Source organism: Pinus tabuliformis, chromosome 7 (genome assembly GCF_031772625.1).
Source record: "Pinus tabuliformis cultivar Carrire ecotype Pingquan chromosome 7, CPIR1, whole genome shotgun sequence".
NCBI lineage: Eukaryota > Viridiplantae > Streptophyta > Pinopsida > Pinales > Pinaceae > Pinus > Pinus tabuliformis.
Window position 1 is genome coordinate 579,308,471 of NC_142293.1, and position 12,736 is coordinate 579,321,206.

Genomic DNA, 12,736 nt, shown 5'->3' on the forward strand with positions numbered 1-12,736 from the left:
GGGACTCCTAGGAACGAATCCAACGGAGACGGGGCTTGTAGCTCAGAGGATTAGAGCACGTGGCTACGAACCACGGTGTCGGGGGTTCGAATCCCTCCTCGCCCACCCTGAAAGGGGACAAAAGGGAGGCCTTTCGGGGGTAGGGAGATTATGATATGATTGGGATAGTGCAAAGCTATGGAACTTAGTCTTCACAAAGGGTCATTTATCGAAAATGATACCCGGTACGTCCGAGAGTAACCAGCATATTTGTGTCTGACCTCCTATAAATCTTCCTCATTATTAGATTTAGATTAGGGTTATAGAACGAAAGATTCTTCCAAATCCAAGGGAAAATAGATTGACAGCATGCAGGGATCCAATTCTGACTTCCAGGGAACGAACTTATAGTTCTAACAGCTGGTAACGGGTCGAGTGACTAGTAACGGGTCAAGCAAATAGAGGCCTCTTCACCTTCAGCTCTCGAAATGTCATCACATCAGGAGAACAATGGATTTGTTTCTTCGAACTTTTCAGTATTTCGAAGAGACCGTTGTTTCCATTTTTCCTTTCCCAGACGACCGGGATCCTATCTTGATCCTGTGGCGATTGTGCATTCATATATTATGAACAAGGACAGGTAATGTTTGACTTACTCCTAATGGTAAAAACGAGCTTTATTTTGAATAAAATGGATCTCCCCAAGTAGGATTTGAACCTACGACCAATCAGTTAACAGTCGACCGCTCTACCACTGAGCTACTGAGGAACAACGGAGGGTTCCCATATATGGGCAATATTCTTGTTCTTTGGACCGACCCATGATCATCAGTGTATAAACGATAAACTCAATAAGGTTTTTTATCAACTCTTGGACACCCCACCCTAGAGGTATTGACCTATAAATACAATAGGATCTATAATTATTGCTACCATTCAATATTAGGTATTACTTAAAAAAAGAATAATTCGATTATATAGAACCTTGAAATAAAGAGATAACTTTTAGATTTAGATAAAGGAGGATTGGCGGTGAAAATAGCAGTTTACGGGAAAGGCGGAATCGGTAAATCAACAACTAGTTGTAATATCTCAGTCGCTCTAGCGAGACGTGGTCAAAAAGTGTTACAGATTGGGTGTGATCCCAAACACGATAGTACTTTTACTCTTACAGGATTTCTAATATCTACAATTATAGATACTTTACAATCCAAGGATTATCATTATGAGGATATTTGGCCCGAAGATGTAATTCACAAGGGTTATGGAGGGGTGGATTGTGTGGAAGTAGGGGGTCCACCCGCAGGAGCCGGGTGTGGAGGATATGTGGTGGGAGAAACTGTAAAGTTGTTAAAAGAATTAAATGCATTTTACGAATATGATATTATATTATTCGATGTATTAGGTGACGGGGTCTGTGGAGGTTTTGCTGCTCCATTGAACTATGCAGATTATTGTGTTATTATTACAGATAATGGATTCGATGCATTATTTGCAGCTAATCGTATTACTGCCTCTATAAGGGAAAAAGCTCGTACACATCCACTCCGATTAGCAGGCTTGGTGGGAAATCGTACATCTAGAAGAGATCTTATAAATAAATATGTAGAAGCCTGTCCAATGCCCGTAATAGAAGTATTACCTATTATTGAGGATATCCGAGTTTCCAGAGTAAAGGGTAAAACCTTATTTGAAATGGTTGGATCTGAACCATCCCTTAACTATGTTTGTAATTATTATCTAGGCATAGCAGATCAAATATTGTCCCAACCAGAAGGTATTGTCCCAAAAGAGATTCCAGATCAGGAATTATTCAGTTTACTCTCTGATCTTTATCTAAATCCCATTGGTGGTGGGGGACAGAAAAAAAATAATAAGGAAAGTTTACTTGGGTTTACGAGGATTTAGAATCAACAATTTCTCCACTTCTCCACAATTTGTTGTCAATTTGTTGACAATTTTATTATTTCTTGTTATCATTCTTTTGTGTTACTAGTCTTTTTATTCATTATTTCTTTTCCTTATTTATCCTTAGCCTTTTATTCCCTCCCTATTATGTCGACAAAAATTGTTGAAACTATAATGCTTGAATGTGAAACGGGCAATTATCATAGCTTTTGTCCTATTAGCTGTGTATCCTGGTTGTATCAAAAGATTGAAGACAGTTTCTTTTTGGTAGTGGGCACAAAAACATGTGGTTATTTTCTCCAAAATGCACTTGGAGTTATGATTTTTGCAGAACCCCGCTTTGCAATGGCAGAATTAGAAGAAGGAGATATTCGGCCCATTTGAACGATTATGAGGAATTGAAAACGCTTTGTATTCGGATAAGAAAAGATAGAGACCCCAGCGTCATCATATGGATAGGCACATGTACTACAGAAATAATAAAAATGGATTTGGAAGGTATGGCACCCAAATTGGAATATGAAATTGGAGTACCAATTCTAGTTGCAAGAGCAAATGGACTGGATTATGCTTTTACTCAGGGGGAAGATACTGTCTTAGCTGTAATGGCACATCGTTGTCCAGACCAAGAATTCCCCATTGGTGAATCAAAAGAAACTAAAACAAAATTATTCCCTTTTCCTCTTCTGAAGGAAAAGAATTTGGTGGAATATGCAAATCATCCTCCCTTAGTTATTTTTGGGTCTTTACCCTCGAATTTGGTTTCTCAACTTGATACAGAATTAAGACGCCAATTCATCAAGGTATCAGGTTGGTTGCCCGCTCAGAGATATGCTGATCTTCCATCACTGGGTGATGGAGTTTATGTTTGTGGGGTTAACCCATTTCTTAGTCGTACAGCAACAACTTTTATAAGACGAAAAAATGCGAATTAATCGTAGCTCCTTTTCATATTGGTCCGGACGGAACGCGTGCTTGGATCGAAAGGATTTGTCCTATATTTGGTATTAAGGCCCAGAGTCTGGAGGAAAGAGAGGAATGGATATGGGAGAGTTTAAAATATTATCTTGATTTGGTACGCGGAAAATCTGTCTTTTTCATGGGAGATAATCTAATAGAAATATCTATAGCCAGATTCTTAATCAGATGTGGTATGATCGTTTATGAAATTGGTATTCCATATATGGATAAACGGTATCAAGCTGCTGAATTAGCGCTATTACAAAATACATGTATAAGAATGTGTATGCCCATACCACGAATTGTAGAGAAACCAGACAATTCGAATCAGATACGACGTATGCGCGAGCTACAACCCGACTTAGCCATCACCGTAATGGCTCATGCTAACCCGTTAGGGGCGAGAGGAATTGGTACTAAATGGTCAGTTGAATTTACTTTTGCCCAGATTCATGGATTTGCCAATGCGAGAGATGTACTCGAATTGGTTACCCGACCTCTACGACGTAACGAAAATTTAGATAACTTGGATCGGACCACCCTGGTTCGAAAGAACAACGAGTTATATACCAGTACTCCTGTTAAATAAGATAACAGATAATATATATTAATAGCATATGCAATATCCAGATATTATAATATTTCTTATAAATCAATTATGTTAAATCGAATATTTCTTTATATAATATAAAAACTATTTCTATACTTAGAAATAATATATATGATAAAATCATAAATTTATCAAAATAATTCTTTGATCAAGATCAAAGGGAGTTTTAATATGATAAAAGTACTTGGTCTACTATTGGGTCCATTATCCTCATGGGTAGAAGTTTCAGGTCCAATCATCATATTTGGGCTATATTATGGATTTCTTGCTACATTGCCTTTTGGTCCCTCTAAAATCTATTCCACGAGATCCTTCCTTTTGGGAAAACCTGGCTATGGTATAATAGCCATAAGTGGTTCTATTACGGGACAATTAATAGGATTTTTGTCCATGTATTATTCGCCCATCTATGCAGCGCTGTGGAAACCTTAAGCAATAACTTTATTAGTCGTACCATATATGTTCTTTCGTTTTTTCCAAATTATGGACAAACCTTCAAGTTCTGAATCTCCGCACCTCATGAATTCGATCAACAATCCAAAAGCTCTAAGTCTATTTATGGATGGTCTAATTCTTCAATTGTTGAATCCCATTCTTTTAGCAAATCCCGTATTAACAAGACTGGTGAACCTCTTTCTTTTTCGTTACAGCCCTAATACATAATTTTTATTTATTAAAAGAACAGAAAATAAATCAATATTTTAATATACAGTGTAAACATAACTATATGTTAGGGTGAAAATAATAATGATATATTAAAGAATGTAATATGATATGCAAATAAGTTATTATTAAGTAAAAATGTTATTATAATTATAACATATAAATTGAGTTTGGAGTATGTTTTACCTTTTTTTTGGGCTATTAACTATATGTTAGGGTGAAAATAATAATGATATATTAAAAATGTAATATGAGATGCAAATAAGTTTTTATTAAGTAAAAATGTTATTATAATTATAATATATAAATTGAGTTTGGAGTATGTTTTATTTATTTTTGGTTAAGAGTTCATTTTTTTTGGAGGTAAGGGAACAAGGTAATGGTCCAAGATTGAAAGGTATTTGGCAAGAGTTAAAGCTTGTCCCTTTACCAATCACCAACATGTAATTTTAGGTGGTCTAGTTTTTCTTGAATAATAGTGACGAGTCCACCTGTATTTGCAAATAAGCAATGGTTCTCCCCACTAATAATTTGCAACTAAATTATAATAAATTTTTCCATATTATATTATATATAGATATATATTTATATATTTTCTAACCCACAAATTTAACCCTATTGGAATTATACACCTCTAACTGTATTGTAGTTACACACTTTACATGTTTTTGTTGTTATAGCAGCTCTATCGTCCATCATATGAAAAATCCAATTAATGCGATTGAAATATTACAAATTAAAATATCTTATTTACATGATTATTCTGAAACATGTTTCCAAAAGGTTTTTCATTTGAGACTTGAAAGGCAAAGACAAAGTCAAAAAGTCATAGGATGAAAATGTTGCGTTGGGTGTTTGGTACTTTATTTCATGGTATAAGTTTTTCAGGACAATATTATAAGTTCTAATTTTTAGTTATTAAAAGAACGAAAAATAAATCAATAAAAACTGTGAAGTAAATCAATATTTAATATATATATATATATAGATATAGATATTTATTGATTTGAAAATAATAATTTTATATTAAAAATATAATATGAAAGGTAAAAAATTTATTATTAAGTAAAAATGTTGTTATAATTATAATATATGAATTGAATTTGGAGTATGCTTTAAAATTGTTTGTTTGGCTAAGAGTTTGATTTCTTAGAGGCAAGGAAACAAGTTAATGATCCATGACACAAAGGCATTTGGCAGAAGTTAAAACCTTCCCCCTATGAACCACCAACGAGTAATTTTAGGTGGCCCAATTTTCCTTGAATAATGGTGATGGGTCAACCTGCATTAGTAAATAGCATCTAGTGATATTTTTCCCTAGTACTAGTGGGTTTTCCCACTGCGTTAACACACACATACACACACACACACACACACACACACACACACATATATATATATATGACACACAAATTTATTCTATTTGGTTCATGGCCACTAGACATTGGCGACTGACTATGTCCATAGTATATTGTTCCAGGAAAATCCACCCAAAGGGACTTCTTGTCGGCTCAAATACAAAGCCTAACCCTGAAGGTGTCAAGAGAATTGAACCCATGAACTCCCAATAATAGAGGTGCTTAATAACTATACTCGACCAATTGAGCTAACCCTCACGACTATATAAAAAAATATTATATAAAGTATAAATAATAATTTTATTTTTAAAAAATGTAATAATAAATATAATATGAATTAGCATAATTATTGTAACATAACCCCTCCTATCATTAGTGTTGACTAAGGGTAGGAAGATGAAGTTACTTTGTTGACCTGACTCTCATTGTCCCATTATGAGGTTTAAATTTTGATCCTTTTCAACTTCCTCAAAACTTAAATATGATAATTTCATTGTGTTCATCTCACTAAGACCTTTTTAATGATACCAAATTCATCTCATTTCGTCTCTTAAATTATAATATATGAATTCATCTCATTTCGTCTCTTAAATTATAATATATGGTTGATTGAAGTCTTGGCCAATTAAATTGTGCCATGTCACTAGGTCCGCCACATGGCAACCCACATGGTGTCCCTGTGGCCTCTATGCCACTTGTTGAGCCTACATGGAAGGTGTGTCATCCTTCATTGTCAGAGGTCGACACTTCCTCGCGTAACCACACACTTATACAAGAGTTCCCTGACCCCGACTGGCCCAACTAGCCTAACCGCTTGACCTGGAGGTTGCCCAGACTTTACTCGAGCATGATACTCGGTCGGATGCGATCTTGCCCTAGTTCTATCTTCTGGTTTACTTGCCCAACCCTTGACTCAGTGGGTCCCATAGGTAAATTTCATCCTATTTTGATAATCTTCTACACTTAGAAACTATTTCCTTACTCCGTTAAGAAATCGACCAAGCTCGAGACCTTCATGACTCACCAGCCTGGTTAAAATTGAACTTCACAAGATCAAGGTTAAGGATTCCAAATATTTCGCCTCTCTCTGGGCACATCATGGCCATAAGGGGGCCATGACTTAACGTGTTTCATTACATTAGCAATAATTCGCTGAAATATACTGAATTCTACTCTCAGAATCCGTTGGAACGAGTACGAACTCAACCGTTATCTTGCTTGGAAAATGATACAAAAGAAACATGCATATAAGTGAACTTCTTAGAACCTCAAGAAATCAACCTCATTTTCCCACTGCAACATAATCATGTGTTTCTCTTAAAAAGAAAACTGACATTATTCAAGTAAACTTGCTTGCTATTGGGGTTAAAGGACACCTAGGTCTTGCCTAGTCAACCCATTTAAAATCACTAAGCCAACCATGATTGTAATTTAAAACAACCCCTTCCTCAAGCAATGGAATTCATGTCCTTTTCTCTCAACCCTTTAACTAATTACAATTTATTTACAATGAAAGAATATTAACAAAAAGATGTCACAATTATATAGTTACAAGTGGATGATATATATTTAGTAATGTCTTTTTTTATTTTTTTAAATTAAAATGGTTTAATTACTAAAAAAAATTGAATAAGCATAATTTTCAATTAATTTGGTTCAAAATTTAATAACAATTTTCAAAGAACTAAATCTATTTACACATTTAAAAACACTTTAAATAATAAAAAATTACAATTAAATAAAAAATTATATTTTAAAATTTCGAAAAATTAACCAAAATAAAAAAATACAAATAAAAACAAAACATCAAATAATTAACTTAAACTTTTTAGATATTATTAAAAATAATAATAGTGAAACATCATTTTCACTTTTCAAAATTAATGATATCCATCCAAATAAATTTTAAAATAAAAAATCGATCTACACTGAAATAAGAAAAATGATAAAAATGATTAGGTAAAAGTAGTTGAGAACCTTACATTTTATAAAAAATGAAAATTGCAATGGTCACGGGAATCGACAATTCATCCTATCGATTTTATAATAAAAAATCGATCTAATTTGAAATAAGAAAAAAGATTAGCTAAAAGTAGTTAAGCTATATTGTATAGAGAACCTCACATTTTATAAAAATGAAAATTGCAATCGTTACAGGAATCGACAAATCGTAACCCAAAAATAAATTAATATAAATAAATAACAAATAAATTTATCATTTTCTTGAAGTTGTTGACTTGATTTGAGCATTAAAAACAACTCATTCTTAAAAATCGCATACTAATATTAATATATAATTATGTGGGCAATGTGATTATGCCCGGTCCCAATCCTGAATCAATTAGATACTCTGCGTATGACCATAATTTTATATTAAAATTATACTTTATATATTATAACATTTATTTTTAAAATTTGCTCCATTTTCAAAGGAAAAATAATTTATGACAACCATAAATTATAGATGGGATCAAACACTGAGTCTCAAGGATCTTATTTATAAAATGAAATAATATAATTGATTATTTTCAGATTAAATTATGGTTTAAAAATTTCGTAAGAATATAATTTTTGTTTGTTTGTAGTCATCGGAGGTTCAAGTGGAAGCATACCTCAGTATAGGGATAAATTAAGTTTCTGAATGAATGTGGTTAAATAGAAAAAGAGTGAGTAATAGTTAGATTGGAAAGATAAAAAAGAATAAGTTTTTATTAAGAAAAGAGAAAGGTGTAATTTATTTAATAAATGAAATGGTTTTTTAATTGGAATATGATAATACAATTTCTAGTGAGATTATGTATTTTTTTGTTATTTAAAATATGTTGTTGAATGTATAAATGTATTTTGTGCCCTGAAAAACCCTAAGTCATTGATCTTTGCAAATAAAACAACTTAAACTTATGATTTTTTAAAATATGTACTGTATTTTCAACAGAAATGACTAGGGAAAATGCTCAGAAAGACCAAATTTTCATCTATTAATTAGACTATGTCGAAAAGAAATAGACCAAGGAGGTTAAGAAATTAATGTTAAAATGACCAAAATATTAAAAAAAGATAAATAATTTCAAAGAGGGATCAATTGAATTGACTAGAAGAAAATATTAAAATAATGGAGTCAACTTTTGAAATTTGAAAAAATAAATAAAAGTTCAAATATTTTTTTATAATATTAAAATAAAAATTATAATATATTAGTATTAATGTTATGTAGTAATTTTATAATTATAATTATAATTGTTATTTTATTTTATTTTTATTTTTATTTTTTTTCCGTAGAAAAAGACGTGTAAAAGTATTCATCTTGAATAAAATTACATTTTGCATATGTTTTGAAGCATTCCATAGATAAATACCATGTGGCATAGAGCTAAAACAAAAAGAAACATCACATACTAATTACACATAAAAAGAAAGCGAGCAAAGATAACTGGCATTTTCCACATTAGCCGGACATTTTACTCTTCTTTTTATGCACCTTGTGCCAACCATCTAAAGCTAGTTCAATAGGAACTAGTGCCAAACTCTATCTACTTCCACATGGGGAGCTTCTTTATTAGAATCATAACTCTCAGAAACATGGGCTCTTTTAGTGCCCCCAGGCCCACCCGAAATATGCATGCCTACAAGGAAAGATCCTTGTTGAATCTGAATGGCCAATCTTATCTGCGCCGAAGAATCCTCTTCTGGTTGTTGACCAGACCGAGTCTTATTCTCCGCTTCAAATTGGGCTTGAACATTATCTTTGATTTCTTATTATTCGTCTTCTAAAATGGGAAGCTCAGAAAACCTCCATCCTTTCGGTCAATTGGGTTGCTTCTTTTTCTTTATTGGGTTTTTTAGCTTTTGGGTGAGTATTCTACAGGTGACCTGTTTGAAACCATTCTCGACATCAAAATGTCATATTATCAGAGTCCAAAACTTGTGACCACTATAAATTATTATGCTTCAAAATTATGTGATCTAGAAGTCCTTTGCTTAGATATATTTCCACACATATTCTAGCAAAGGTGAAGATACCTTTTTTTGTTCTTTCCATATCCCTTTTTTTTAATTTTCCCAATGCATTTCCAATGCCTTCAATAACTTTATGGTGCCAGAAAGGAAGGGGAAGGTTTGAAATCCTTACACAAATTGGCATGGTTGGAACTACCATTGTTGTGGCATCAAACTCTAGAAACCATGGAGTGATGAATAACCCAACATTTCCCCAAAACCATGGCCCTTCCTATAGAACAAAATCTAGGTCCTTTTGTGTATTAAATTGGACTATAAAAATCCTTTGCAGCACAAGTATATGTCAAAATTTGGCATCCACGAAGTGAAAACCATTTGGTTAGTGCTTCAGGTTTTGGCCAAAAGCCATTGAATCTCCAAATAATAGCCTTTTTTTAAGGGAATAAAAAAGAGAAGAAATCTATGCATTATTGACCATCAAAGCTAGGGCATGTTCTATTTGGTCAAAATATAGAGACTTGGAATATTTTGGTTCTATACTGCAAAATCAGAAACCCTCCCTTGAACTACCTCTTTGAATGAGATTGTTGTTCCATTTGATGTTCTAGCTCTAGGAGCACCCCCACATAGCCTTGTGTTCAAGATGATGGTTGAATATTTAATGATATTGTAGTACATGAGCAAGAAGGAATCATGTAAAACCATACCTTTGTTGAAAATTGAGCAACTTCGGGAAAAATTTCCCTAAAGAGAAACTCGACTACCTCAGGGGAAACCCTAAAGCACAAAAGAAAACCCATTGAGCCCCAAAGAAAATAATTGGTTTGTTCAATATGGATCGATTCAATTAGTACAAGTATTGAAAATTAAATATATATATATATATATAAACATCTATTAATTTAAAAAGAAATTTAAAATTTTCTTTTCTCTCCAAATTTCAATTTCAATGTCGGCCTCACTCAAATTACAAGGGTCTCATAGGGCACTAAAGTCACCTCATCAAATTGTAAAAATTATCAAATCGTGAAATTTCATGCAACGTATCAGGGAATGGAAAAGATTATCAAAAGGGTATTTCTGATTTCGTATAACATTTTTCTGTTGAAAAACTTGAATGGATTTGAGGCGTTTGAATCTTTGTGATTACTATATATTTGTGATCTCACACATTCTCCACAGAGTGCCTCTATCCACAATGATCTATATCATTTATAAATGGTGTGCATTTAATTGGTGGCATATTCACAGCTACATCGCTATGCATTGAGGTATCACATATCTTGTTCTCGCACCATTATTTATGGCACGGTGACTCAGCATCGTTATGGATTAGATCTCACCTGTACAATACCCTAGGGTTTGTAAGTTATTTTCTCTTGACCATACCCTAAGCAGCTTGCATCACAACCTACAACATCTAGCATATGTTGTTTGTGGTTCATAATCATAGTGGTTACAATAAGAAGTAATTACAGTGGCTTGTATATTTGGATCTCTGAAATCTGAAGTTCATGTTATAGCAATGGCTCGCAGTGATGTATGGCTCACTTCATGGCTTGTTGCATCGCTTCAAGTGTGAGCATCGATACATAGTCTCGTAGACGTGAGTCACTTATACGTCTCTCTATGGCATAGGATCTTTGTTGGGACTTGTATTTCTGTTGACTATTTTGTGGTATTGAAATTGACATTATATTGTATTGTGGCTCTGTAATATATATTGGTCTATGGTAACTCTCTTTATGGTATGATTACAATATCCACTACATTATGTGATATATGGTATGCACTACGTTATGTTATGGTTTCACCCTCTCTGTATGGTATTACATAATACCCTGATCTATGGTTAGTATGTGATATATTTAATACCCTAACTTGTTAGGGTTCTTTAGTTACATATAGAATAGTAACCCTTGCTTTATAATGCCCTTAACATAGCTATAAATTTGTTGTATGTGAAAGACTGAAATCTGGTAATGGATAGTACCTTTTTTGACAGTATGACAAAACCATCTCAACAGTACTTTTGATAGGGCACAAATAGTAACAATGACCTTGTTCCAAGATGATCTAGTATGTATGACAGTGTCCTGATGATGATATTCCTTGCAAAAGTGATATGGCAGAAGCTTTCTAGGACTCATTTGGTTATTGGAAATTAGTTCACAATCGAAGTTGTGAACTCGCTTGGATTGGCCATATGAGGCCTATTGTAATGATGTATCTCTCTATGGGTGTACTTTGTATCTCATCTGAACAATTGATGAATATCTAATAGAAGAAGAATTTGGATGGGTTTTCTCCCTTATGGAGATTTTCCTTGGTCTTCTACCAAAATCTTAGTGTCCCCTTTGTGCATGCTTTTATTTTGTTGTTCCTTTATGTTCTACTACAATGTTGATGTTACTGTTATTTCCACATAATTTCTAATGATGTTAAGATGATATGGGGTGAATGTGATATCTAAATGATGAAAAGTTTAAAATGAAATTATCTACAACAAAGGACAAACTAGCCCTAAGAAAAATTAACATGGTATCAAAGTTGGGTTGAAGAAAAGTCATTGAAATCACCCCTTGTAGACACCAATAATTAAAGGAGATAAATATGGCAGAGACCTAAAAGAATTTTAGGGTTTGAAGGAAGCCCCAGGGATACCTTTTTCTCTTTGTAAAATCTAGGGTTTGGGGAGAAACCCTAGGAGTGGCCTTCATATGAAAGAGGACTAGTATGATTCATAATTATTCATGATATGATATGAACTATAAGATGACATTCAGTTATTCAAGTACTTGACATATTAAGAGTGAAACTTCTTTATATGACATGATCGGTGAGAATCCCATGATAGAGAAACCTTAGGAGACGCGAATGGTGCAGTTACAATGGTCATCGTATACATTGATGATTGGCCTTGGCTACCAATGAAACAAGATAAAGGATATAGGTGGTGTTCGAGAAGATGCATTTATTTTTTCAATGGCATATGGTTGATGGATAGTGGTGATTCATGGAGACCGATTTAAGAGGGAGCTAACAACTTCCTTCAAACCTCATTAAAGATAAGTATTTTTCAAGGCCTATGTTATGACATTTCTCTTGTTTAAATTTTTCATTTTTGGAGTATTGTTCATTCCTCCTATAATTGAATACTTCTTTTACTAATGTTTTGGATAAGGAAAGTTGATCCTTCTTAAATATCATCATGATGAGGAAGCATTCCAGGAAGAGTTAGCACTTAGAGGGAGTTGAGAGCCTCCTACAATATATATTAAAGATCGATTATTGGTGATTC

At 33.3% G+C, this 12,736-nt stretch overlaps 1 non-coding gene across 1 annotated transcript; it reads left to right on the plus strand.

Moving 5' to 3' along the window:
• Positions 1 to 31: 31 nt before the first annotated feature.
• TRNAR-ACG (transfer RNA arginine (anticodon ACG)) lies at positions 32 to 105 on the plus strand. The gene has a single exon. It is a non-coding gene; the product is annotated as a tRNA-Arg (tRNA).
• Positions 106 to 12,736: the final 12,631 nt, after the last annotated feature.